We start from the raw sequence: 13,083 nt of genomic DNA on the forward strand, positions 1-13,083 counted from the left end.
TTATAAAAACGGGTGGAACATTTTATTCATTTTAAATCAATTTAATAGTGAAATTTCACACGTATGCAAGAAGTTATACCAAAGAACACCTGGCATCGTTCTGCTTTTTTTCTGTCTCCGTTGGCAAACGTTGGTCACATGATGTCCTTGTGCACTACATAGGTTCTACAGTGCCATTAACATTATAGTATACGCAGTGGAAACCTGAAACGATTAGTGAGGCTGGGATTCAGAAGGCGAAGCGTCATTTTATCAGGTGGGTTATGAATCACTGGCCTGTAGCGTAAAGGTGTGGGACACACCGTTTAATACAAGTTCTGATTCCGATTCTGTAATCATTTGGCTGTCGAACACCTGAATGTCACATGTCGTGCACTACATAGGTTCTACAGAGCCATTATCATTATGGTTTATGATAAGGAAACCTGTGGGATTCTACCTGTGGGATTCTACCTGTGGGATTCTATTTTTATTCTATAAATAATAAAGAATGATATTTAATTCTGTATACTGATCTGAAGACTCTAGCAGGTGAAAAGAAGTGGTCAGAGTTGGTGCGTGATAGTCTGCGGCTCTCCTTGGTCAGAATGAGGAGCTACAATCGAGAAATTGGACACGACTAGATTGGAAAAATAAATAAATGATAAGGACTTCTGCTTAATAAATCTGCCGTTTCTTGGAAAAGGCACAAAAATAATGGGACACAAACATATACCTTGATAAACCTTTCCCTAATGAGCGACTTTGTATTAATGCTAGTTTACGTCGGTTGGTTGGACGTTAAAAAGCACCTTTGTAACTAAATGACTAAATTACACATTTGACTAAATTAGGGGAGAAAATTGTAGAAAAAGAAAAAAAAGCACATTTGTGATTCCTGACTGCTGAATTATATCTGGCTATACTGGTGATAGGGAAATCATTTCTTTACAGTACTATGAGGTTTGGGATGCAGCATATTTCACAAGTCATGCTCTGTTTGTTTTGGCGTTAGCCATTAGTAGAATTTATGTAAATTTTGGGTGGCAACTGGCAACCCAACAGTGCCCAAATCCCAGTCTTTCATTAATATATAGGAATCACTGGCCTGTAGCGTAGAGTCCTGCACCTCCTTTACATGTTTATTACACAGATTGTACCATATTGGCTCTGTAGAACCTAATTAGTTCATCACGTCAAATCGAACATCAATTCAGGTTCACACAGTTAAAGAAAGACTTGTAGAAGCGGCGGCTGGTTTGTAATATTTTTGTATGCAGAGGTTTTATATTAGAAACGTGATGCAGGATTTCAGAGGAACAAAGTAAGAAAACGTCGACTTGTGTTGATAATTCACTATTTAATTGTTTACCGTCGTCTGTTGAGGTTTTACATTGAGGTGCCACATCATACTGGCCAAAGAAAATCTAATTTGCTAATTTATAGTTTTGTTGTTGTTGTTTTTTTAGTCCCTTTGTTATTCACGTCTCTTAGTGATGGAGGTAATAGCGCCTGTTTCATGGAGCCTGATTTTAATGCAGAAATGATGCTTTATATAACAAAAATGGTCTGTTTGCTAATTCGATTTCATCAATCAAAATACAAAATATATTGAAAACTTTCCTCCTTGTGCTTAATTTATAAAGTTCCCATTTTCAAAGTATCTAGGATCTGTTCTTCAGTACTTATTATCCGTGCTATTATTTTTGGGGCTTGTTGGGTATCATTAACCTGCCCTGATCGGACTCGTTTACCCTCTGGCCTCTGCATCAACACTTTATTACGCCCAACATCCACTTTTCTGAGGCCTTCACACTATTAGGTTCCTGGTGGCTGCGTATGGAGCTGATTTCAATTGAAGTATTGAAGTATTTTTTGTGAGGTTGCGCAATATGCAGTGAGATGACCGTGGATTTCAGCTCACTGGACAGGACTGGTTGGAGATTTGAACCCAAAAAAAGCCTAGTTCTCTACTAAAGCCATGGATGATTCATATAGGGGGGGTCCATTTGGGGATAATATTGATAGGTTGGAAACGGACAGACCCATGAGGGGACATGCAGTGGTTCATACCTTTGAGGTCGAGACCCCATGTAGGGTCGGCTGGATATGGTTTCCTAGCAGTACCAGCTATAAAAAAAACACTTGGCTTTGATTTTCAGGTTCAATTTATTAAATTTACTATTATGGACAGAAAATTAGGTGTGGGGGGGGTCAGGTCATGAACATTTTAAACCCTTAAAATTGGATTCCTGGGCAACACATTGGCCTAATACGCAAACCCAGTACACCTGAGACTCGAACCTTGAGCTCTGTAAGCTTACAGGGTGATATGGGTGTTGGAAAACTTAGTTCTTTGAATAAATTTTGTTTATTTATTTCAGTTTAATAAAAATTCAACTCTGATTCAACAGACTTTTCAATTAAATCTGCATTTTGTTTCCGGTACATAAATGTGCTGATTTTACATTTGATGGGTGCAAAATGTTCCCAAAAAGTTGGGACACTTGATTTTTAATGCGGTGCCTTGGAAGGGTTCGAAACATCGCAGGAATTTGATGCTGTTTTTCATTTAGACACAGATTTCTCATTAGATATTAGATATTTAATAATGTTAAGGACTGTAAGTGGTGAAATCTCTAAATCATTTGCAAAATATTGAGTCATTTTGCTTTTTTGTTTTTACTTTTATTTCATTTTATCTTCCGTCCAAGCTTTCTGGAGTAGAGTTTGTACTTCAAGGTTTAAATTAGACCAGATCTGAAACAGTTTGAGACCCCGTGTTCTAGTGCTTCGTTGTTTATTATTTTTCTCTTCAGTTTTAGCTCCAGCTGGAATCATTTCTGTTGTTCTGTACCTCACCGTGTTCGAGGCGACTTGCTAATCTGGTTTTACTGTGCCTTCCAGTCCGAACGTTGAATTTACAACTTCAAAAACACATTAAAGTGAATCTTTACTTTCCTGCATCTGCGTCTCATTCAGTGTTTTAAAGTTCCTGCGAGTTTTTAACGCTAATAAATAATCCGACCTGGCGACCGGTCCACCCAGCGCGCCAGTTTCCATCAATTTTCATCCATTTCCATTCCACAATCAAAGCTAATCTTAACTCTTTAGTGGTCTCACCAAGAAAATAATGTTTAAAAATTATTTCTTTGCTTTTCTTAGTTTCTTGGGACTAAACCAACAACAAAGAAGTCATATTTTTAACCAGCCTCTACCAGACAGTTGATATAATCACAAAAATAATCCAACGTTTCATCAGCTGCAGCTTCAAGATCATTCTCAGCACTGCAGTGACACTGACATGGTGGTGGTGTGTTAGTGTGTGTTGTGCTGGTATGAGTGGATCAGACACAGCAGCGCTGCTGGAGTTTTTAAATACTGTGTCCACTCACTGTCCACTCTATTAGACACTCCTAGCTAGTTGATCCAGCTTGTAGATGTAAAGTCAGAGACGATCGCTCATCTATTGCTGCTGTTTGAGTCGATCATCTTCTAGACCAGTGGAATCAGACTGTTTTTGCTCAACTATTATTTGACCATTTTGCAATATGAGCAGAAACGACCAAGAATGCAAAACAACACACCGCTGTAGTTCAGGGTCATATAAAGCTTTGCTGGTCTGTGTATCACACGATACCCACGAGTTCCAGATGTTTGCACCTTTTTTTCTCTTAAATCCAGCTCAGCACGCCGGTAAAATAATTACTGGTATATCTGATCCGTACAGAAACCTCGCCAGGCGTTTTCTCACATCGCCGTGTTTATGAGAACGTTCGCTTTCCAGCGAGCCAGAAATACGCGAGTGCGTACGCGGCCCGTATAGATTTCCACTGCAGCTGAACGAGAGCCAATACAAACATCCTTACAGCCGAGGCCGAGGTACGAGGAGGGGGGCGGCAATCAAAGCACGGCCTGTATGAGTCCAGCACGAGGTACGCTACGATCTGCGCCGAATGCTCAGCCGTAAATCACACGGTCGGAAGCGACAGACGCACGTTCGTGGTTTCAATCCGACTTTATTACGTAAAACCATCAAAACATAAACACTGTCGTCTCAGGACTCGGACTCGGACTGGATAATAATACCCCAGCCTGGATTTAGACCAGGTCTTGGTCTCCTTTCTGGAGTTGTGTGGTGATGAATGAGGAACTTCAGGCTAAGTTAAACACGCTCGGCTAAATATAGAGCATTTTTCCCCGGAAGCTACACCGACACGTTTACAGCGGCGTGAGAGTCGTGTAGTGTTACTGAAACTGATGAAGTAAAAACACTGCTGGTTAACACTGAAGAAATACGATCCTTTTATTTACGTTTACACCCGAGGGTTTATTTCTGAGAAGTTTTAATCTCAGATATTTTAGTTTGTGGTCGGCCGCAGTCTGTGAGGTTTTTTCTCTCGGCTGTGGGGCCGATACTAGACTGCAGTTACGTTTTTAGGAGAATAGAAATTATTCTCAAATTACAAGAAGTTATTTTTTAATTCTTAACGTTGCTAAAATTAAGTCTAAATCTTTTATTGCAAAAAGTGATTTACTAAAGTAAGTAGGTAATAAATCAACCAGCCAAACCAATTCAATTAACTAATAGATTACATTTCACAGTTTCACACCCTGACATGATCACTTTGAGCAGGCTAGAAGAGATTCCAATAAAGATGCAAAATACAGTTAAGCATTAGCTCCGGCTCTGGGACTCCAGCGAACCATATTGAGAGCCATTATACACAAATGGAGAAAGTTCAGAGCAGCAGTGAACCTTCCCAGGAGTGGCCGGTCTGCTAAAATTACACCAAAACGACGACCCAGATGAATACCAGAAGAACTGCAGGTTTTCTTAAGAGGTCTGTTCTACGCGTGATGCTACCGCCACCATGTTTTACACCTCTCTCGGTTTTCCTAAAGCTTGTGGTCAGGTGCCCTCATATGTATCTAACAGGAGGAACCCAACACTCAGAACTGCAGACAATAAATGACCTACTACCAACCAATCCTGTCTCCCTTTCAAACGAGGTCTGGTCTCCACATGATGCTACCACCACCGTATTTTACACCTCACACTAGATTTTCCTAAAGCTTGTGGTCTGGCGTCCTCATATTAATGTAACAGGATTGACCCCGTCCCAGCACTCAGAACTACAGAAAAAATGACCTAATGCCAACCAATCCTGTCTCCCTTTCAAACGAGGTCTGTTCTACGTGTGATGCTACCGCCACCATGTTTTACACCTCTCTCGATTTTCCTAAAGCTTGTGGTCTGGCGTCCTCATATGTATCTAAGAGGAGGAAACTTCCTCAACCCAGAAGTCAGAACTGCAGAAAAAAATGATCTATTGCCAACCAATCCTGTCTCCCTTTCAAACGAGGTCTGGTCTCCACATGATGCTACCGCCACCGTATTTTACATCAGACTTATTTACCTCCAAAATACAATATTGTCTATTTTATTCTTTTATTTTCTTGTTTTTGTTTCTACATGCAGCTGATTATACTTCATTTATCACCCCAGTCAGTTCGTTCCTGCGGACCCACAGACGTCATCTCGTTTTTTTTACACAGTAGATGCAAATAAGCGCCCAAGTTTTCCAGCCTTGAGTGTGACTGCGGTCGTCTTTCATCACTCCTGGAGTAAAAATAAAGCCCTGATGAGTGGGACCCACTTGGCGTGATGAGATCAGCAGCTGTTCCAGATCTGCCATCAGCTGAGGCGCCACGTGAGCGGTACCTACGCAATAAATAAACGATCCTGTCGGACAGAAAGGGTGCTCGGAGAAGCCGTGCCCCCCTCACCTACACCGAAAGAGAGCGGGCGTCATGCTTCCTCCCCAGAGAGCCTCAAGGCAAGCTGGCACTGCCAAGCAGGGAAGGAAGCATGGCTGGACACCTGAGCAAAACCATCCCTGTTAATCTAGACTTGCTCTCCACTCAGAGCAGCTTCCACTTATCTGGAGGAGCTTTTCACTAGATTTCCGTGTGTGTGTGTGTGTGTGTGTGTGTGTGTGTGTGTGTGTGTGTGTGTGTGTGTGTGTGTGTGTGTGTGTGTTTGTGTGTTTCTCTCCATTTAGTCATGAGCACTTCTAAGGTCGGGCACTTGGAAGCGGAGAGAGAGACCCAGACGGCAATTGACGTTTCAATTAATTTCAAAGGTGGTTGAGTGAGGGTCAGCGAGGTCAAGTTCAGGGCTGGAATCACATCCTTGTAGACCCTGCTCCTTGCACAGGGGCGCACTTGTGCCTCAAAAGAACTTTCCCGAATTACTGACAGAAGTCAATCTCACTATTGTTACTTATTATTATTATTATTTTATTATTATTATTTTTATTATTATTATTGTATTTTTGTTTTATTATTATTATAATTACTATTATTATTATTTTTTTATTTATTATTATTATTATTGTTGTTATTATTGTTATTATTTTATTGTTATTATTTTATTGTTATTATTATTGTATTTTTGTTTTATTATTATTATTATAAAGATTCTGATTCTGATTATTATTATTACTATTATTTTTATTATTTTATTATTATTTTATTTTTATAATATTATTATTATTTTATTGTTATTGTTATTTTTATTATTATTATTTTATTATTATTATTATTTTGTTATTATTATTTTATTATTATTGTTTTATTATTATTATTTTATTATAATTTTTTATTATTATTATTTTATTGTTATTATTTTATTTTTTATTTTATTTTTTTATTCCACCCGTTTACTTTTGTCTGATCCTACAAAGGCTCATTTGACCTTATGATGTCCAAGAAGCTCATGCTCATGTGTCCACTTTCTTTTGCCCCGGAACCTTGTTTTCGTCTGGTCAATTTTTGTGGGTTGAATCCCCATAAGGTTTTAAGATAGAGCGAGAGAGAGAGAGAGAGAGAGCTTCTGTTTTCCTGTTCCTATTTATAAAAGTCTGATTTGTGGTATGTGATGGGTCGCGTGTATGATGAGGAGAAGCTAGCCCCGTTCTCTAAACATAAAAGAACTAAGTAACCTGTGTCCAATCTCAAATGAAAAAAATCAGAGCTTAAATGATGCTTAGTAAAATCTAATGAGTTTTCTGAAGTTCAGTGTTTCTGGAGTTTATTCTGAAATAAAAACAGCTCAGAGAGCAGCAGAGACCAGAGCTCGTTTGAAATGGAGACTGGAGAAATTGGTTGGCGGTGGCTCCTATTTATTTCGGAGTGCTGGAGGGTGTCAGTGCTTCAGTGCTTCAGTGTTTTTGAACTTGTGCCTCCTGTTACATAAATATGAGGATGCCAGACCACACGCGTTATGAAAATCCATTTCAAACCCTGGCCATTAGTTTCTGTGGAAACGTGTGCCCATCAGTCCAGTCGTGTGGTCAGGCTCCAACGGTTCCAAAATCGTTCAGGGGTGAGTGTAGGATGCTGGATCTCCTCCACAGTAAACTCATCACACCATGTACCCGGCCTTCCCAAACTGTATATGATTATATTTTGATTTTGAGTTTGATTGTAGGCACAGTGGCTTAGTGGGTAACACTGTTGCAGCAAAAAGGTCCTGGGTTCGATTCCCAAGTGGAGTGGTCCGGCCGGGTCCTTTCTGTGTGGTTTGCATGTTCTCCCCATGTCTGTGTGGGTTTCCCCCGGTGCCCCGGTTTCTTCCCACATTAGGAGGGGTGTCCACGTACTTTTGGACAGATAGTGTCCTGTATTAGGAGGGGTGTCTACATACTTTTGACCAGATAATGTCCTGTATTAGGAGGGGTGTCTACATACATTTGACCAGATAATGTCCTGTATTAGGAGGGGTGTCTACATACTTTTGACCAGATAATGTCCTGTATTAGGAGGGGTGTCTACATACATTTGGGCAGATAATGTCCTGTATTAGGAGGGGTGTCTACATACATTTGGGCAGATAATGTCCTGTATTAGGAGGGGTGTCTACATACATTTGGGCAGATAATGTCCTGTATTAGGAGGGGTGTCTACATACATTTGACCAGATAATGTCCTGTATTAGGAGGGGTGTCTACATACTTTTGACCAGATAATGTCCTGTATTAGGAGGGGTGTCTACATACATTTGGGCAGATAATGTCCTGTATTAGGAGGGGTGTCTACATACATTTGGGCAGATAATGTCCTGTATTAGGAGGGGTGTCTACATACTTTTGACCAGATAATGTCCTGTATTAGGAGGGGTGTCCACATACTTCCAGCAATACTGCAGCCTGAAAACAGCGGCGTGTCAGGGTTCCCACTCCGGTTGCTAACGCTCTGAGCCGCCGGCGTGTTTTTCTCTGGTTATTAGCGGCGCGGAGCGAGGGACCGGAGGGAATCTACCGGATCAAGCGCATCGACGTGCTGACTCAGCCGCGAGCCGCTCCAGGCCTCTTTATCATGGTGACAGGATCAATGGAGCCATCCCGGTCCTGCTCCAGGAGGCTCGTATCACGGCAAGTAAAACAGCAGCACCGTGATCAGGGTCTCGGCGATAAATAGCGGGAAGTATCGCTGTAGCGCGACGCCACCGCTAACTTTGCATCCGGAGGAAACCCACACAGACATGTGGAGAACATGCAAACTCCACACAGAAAAGATCCTGAGCGCCCAGTCGGGGAATCAAACCCGGGCCCTCCTTGCTCTGATGTGCCGCTCATCCCTGTTACTCCTGTGGAAAGAGGTGTCCACATACTTTTGACCATATAATGTCCTGTATTAGGAGTGTCCACATACTTTTGACCATATAATGTCCTGTATTAGGAGTGCCCACATACTTTTGACCATATAATGTCTTATATTAGAAGGAGTGTCCACATACTTTTGACCATATAATGTCCTATATTAGAAGGAGTGTCCACATACTTTTGACAATATAATGTCCTTTATTAGGAGGAGTGTCCACATACTTTTGGCCAGATAATGTCCTGTATTAGGAGGGGTGTCCACATACTTTTGACCATATAATGTCCTGTATTAGAAGGAGTGTCCACATACTTTTGACCATATAATGTACTATATTAGAAGGAGTGTCCACATACTTTTGACAATATAATGTCCTGTATTAGGAGGAGTGTCCACATACTTTTGGACAGATAATGTCCTGTATTAGGAGGGGTGTCCACATACTTTTGGACAGATAATGTCCTGTATTAGGAGGGGTGTCCACATACTTTTGGACAGATAATGTCCTGTATTAGGAGGGGTGTCCACATACTTTTGGACAGATAATGTCCTGTATTAGGAGGGGTGTCTACATACTTAGGGTAATCGCTAGTACCTCCGTTCAGTCTGACTGCTTGTGTTTGGACTGTAGGAGGAAACCAGAGCGCCCAGAGGAAACCCACACAGACACGTGGAGAACATACAAACTCCACACAGAAAGGACCCTGAGTGCCCAGTCGGGGAATCAAACCCGGGCCCTCCTCGCTCTGAGGTGCCGCTCGTCCCCGTTACTCCTGTGGAAAGGGGTGTCCACATACTTTTGGCCAGATAATGTCCTGTATTAGGAGGGGTGTCTACATACTTTTGGGCAGTTTGCATGTTCTCCCTGTGTCTGTGTGGGTTTCCTCCGGGCGCTCCGGTTTCCTCACACAGTCCAAACACATGCAGTCAGACCAAGTGTGTGTGTGTGTTGTGATGGACAGGCAACCTGTTCAGGGTGCTTCCTGCCTTTCACCCAGTGAATCAGACCCACCGCGACCCTGACCAGGATAAAGCGGTAGCAAAGGAGACAATAAATGAATGAATAAAGTGGGTGACCGCATACTTTTGACCACAGTAAAAAGGCTCACCCCTATATTCGTGTGTGTGTGGGTGTGTGTGTGTCATGATGGTCAGCCGACCTGTTCAGGGTGCTTCCTGCCTTTCGTCCAGTGAATCAGACCCACTGCGACCCTGATCAGGATAAATCGGTAATAAAATAGCCAATGAATGAATGAATAAAGTAGGTGACCACATACTTTTGACCACAGTAAAAAGGCCCTCGCCCTGTATTCAGGAGAAAGCTTGACCCTCAGCAGGACAGTGTCGATCCTCTGTTATCAGTGACGTGGACAGATGGACCGTCCTCCTTTTAAGAACGTACAGACTCAGTGTCCAGTCCCTCGCTCCTCTGACCGCGGGGGCAGAACGTCCGGCTGGCGTGTGCAGGATAAGCAGCTTAACACCAGCGGCCGGGTTCAGTTCTGCGGCGGAGGAGATAAAAGCTCTTTAAGAGCTTCCTGTGACCTAAAAAGAGTGCAGTAAAGGAGACGTGACCCATTTCTTTTGACTAGATAGACAGACAGATACTTTATTCACCCCGAGGGAAACTCTTGATAACAGACTGACTGATAACCGGCCGGTACATTCGAGAAATAAATAAAGACTGTAAAAGTAGAACAGCGACGGAGAGGCTGGAGAGGCTGGAGCTGCTGGAGATACTGGAGATGCTGGAGCTGCTGGAGATACTGGAGAGGCTGGAGCTGCTGGAGAGGCTGGAGCTGCTGGAGATACTGGAGATACTGGAGCTGCTGGAGAGGCTGGAGCTGCTGGAGATACTGGAGAGGCTGGAGATACTGGAGAGGCTGGAGCTGCTGAAGATACTGGAGAGGCTGGAGCTGCTGAAGATACTGGAGAGGCTGGAGCTGCTGGAGATACTGGAGAGGCTGGAGCTGCTGGAGAGGCTGCCCATCACGACGGCGTCTGGGACATTAAATTAGACCAGACGGATTTACAACCATTCAATCATGTTTCACTATATGGGCCGGGCAGTCAGGATCCTGTGGCGTTTGCATGTTCTCCCCGTGTCTGTGTGAGTTTCCTCCGGGTGCTCCGTTTTCCTCCAACAGTCCAAAGACGTACAAGTGAAGTGAACTGGAGATAAAAAATTGTCCGTGAATTGATGAATCTTGTGTAAGCAGTAACCTGTCCTGTCACGAATGGAACCAAAGTGTGTAAAACGGGGAGAACATGCAAACTCCACACAGAAAGGACCTGGATAGCTCCACCTGGAGATCGAACCCAGGACCTTCTTGCTGTGAGGCGACAGTGCTACCCTCTTCGGGGCTTGTTAATTAACTCAGGGCAGCATGGAGGCTGGGTGGGTAGCACTGTCGTCCCACAGCAAGAAGGTCCTGGGTTTGATCCCCAGGTGGAGCGGTCCGGGTTCTTTCTGTGTGGAGTTTGCATGTTCTCCCCGTGTCTGTGTGGGTTTCCTCCGGGTGCTCCGGTTTCCTCCAGCAGTCCAAAGACGTACAAGTGTGGTGAATTGGAGATACAAAATCGTCCATGACTGTGTTCAGACCGCTGGGCCACCCGAGCGCCACGCCGCACTTCATTTAAATATTTGTACAGAAGTCCAGATTCTCAGGAGTCAGTTTGTTGAACGTGGTTTGTTTTGGTTCTATAAATAAAACCAAAAGTCTCTTGAAGTTCTGCCATTTTCAACAAACCCCCCCTCCAAATAACAAAACACCAGTTCAGGCTGAACTGACCGGGGCCACAGACTGTTTGCAGGCGCCTCTTTCATCTCCTGTGTAGGCGGCTCTGAAGGCGTTCGGTGAGCTCGGTTTGCTTTTCTTCTGCTGACCGGAATCGGTCGGTCAGGGTCCGGGGGGCTGAACGGTTCCCACAGCAACTGTGGGGATAATGAAATGACTGTCCAGCTTCAGGTCCAGAACCTTCCCCAACACATTCAGACTAAACACTCGAACCATGGTGGCCGTCTTGTATGAGATCTGGTGTTTGCCCAGAGACAATAGAAGGAGATAGGAACCGTCAAGGTTTTTTTTTGCAGCACTGGGGGAGGGGAGGTTCCTGGTAAAGTTCCTGGTAAAGTTCCTGGTAAAGTTCCTGGTAAGCTCATCCAGGAGAGAAGTGTTCTGGTCTCATGCTTCCAGACAGGATGGTGTTACTCTGATCATTAGATTCAGTTCTTTCTCGTACAGCGTTTAAGGGCTGAACATGAAGCTGAAGGTTCATTCTGGTCAGGCCTGGGTGGGTCCAGTCCACTACAAGGCAACACACATTTATTCACTGAGGAAACTGGACACTCCTGCGAAACTCCTCACATTGTTTGTTTGTTTATTAGGATTTTAACGTCATGTTTTACACTTTGGTTACATTCATGACAGAACAGGTAGTTACTCATTACACAAGATTCATCAGTTCACAAGGTTATATCAAGGACTGTGGGAGGAAACCGGAGCACCCGGAGGAAACCCACGCAGACACGGGGAGAACATGCAAACTCCACACAGAAAGGGCCTGGACCACCCCACCTGGAGATCGAACCCAGGACCTTCTTGCAAACTCCTCACATTAAGTGACTGGAGGTGAGGATCGAACCCAGGTCTGTAAGGCTCATGATGCTCTGTGGCACTCACACTTTCATCCCGGGGTTATCCTCAATCTATTTAAAATAATTACATTAAAAAAAATCTAATTGTAGAACTACAAAGTGCTTCTATATGGTAAGTGGAGCTGATAAAATGGACAGCGAGTGTAGAAACAAGGAGGCGGTTTTAATGTTATGGCTGATTGGTGTAAATACTTATCTACATGAAAGTTTAGAATATATTAATAATAAAATCCACGTCTAGTTTCTGACAGTCGTCTGCTGTTCACACGTCTGATCAATGTTTTGGACTCTGTGAGCCCTTGACCTGAGTTGGAGGCCAGCAGCACGATGTTCCGCGTGATGACTGTACGTCCTTGCCGTTGAATGATTGCCCACTCGTCCTTGTCAGCTCAAACAAAGACAGGAACAAGTTTTTTTTTCGCTCCAGTCGAGGAGTTCAGTCCTGCTGTAATGAAAATGTGATGAAAAGTGTCTCTTCACTTCTGAAAGTTAATGGACTGCAGCTTTCAGGCACCGTGGAATAAAAGGTATCCGGAAATGAATTAAAACCAAAGAATGATTTACATTAGGATCTAGTCTACTCAGAAAATGGTTCGAAAAAAATCCACTCTGGCTCAAACCGACGATCTGAGGCGGCACAACCCGCTAGCACACCAGCTAACGTCTCCCTCAGTGTACCGAAAGCAGTTAAACTGTCCCTGACGAACCTGAATTTACAAATAAACGACACTTGTATAATTACACCTTTATACAGATTATACATCACTGAGAATTTATTT

General features: G+C 43.2%; 1 protein-coding gene across 2 annotated transcripts in view; it reads left to right on the forward strand.

The window, feature by feature from the left end:
• dipk2aa (divergent protein kinase domain 2Aa) overlaps nt 1-6,101 on the forward strand; it is a 43,676-nt gene extending 37,575 nt beyond the window's left edge. Inside the window, exon 5 of one of the 2 annotated variants that reach the window (XR_010011502.1) lies at nt 6,045-6,101. The gene's annotated coding sequence lies outside the window, so the exon portion shown is untranslated. Of the gene's footprint in view, nt 2,944-6,044 lie in introns of those variants that run through there. The other variant, XM_062993821.1, reaches the window with a different exon arrangement.
• Nucleotides 6,102-13,083: the final 6,982 nt, after the last annotated feature.

Source organism: Trichomycterus rosablanca, chromosome 4 (assembly GCF_030014385.1).
Source record: "Trichomycterus rosablanca isolate fTriRos1 chromosome 4, fTriRos1.hap1, whole genome shotgun sequence".
Taxonomy (NCBI): Eukaryota; Metazoa; Chordata; class Actinopteri; order Siluriformes; family Trichomycteridae; genus Trichomycterus; species Trichomycterus rosablanca.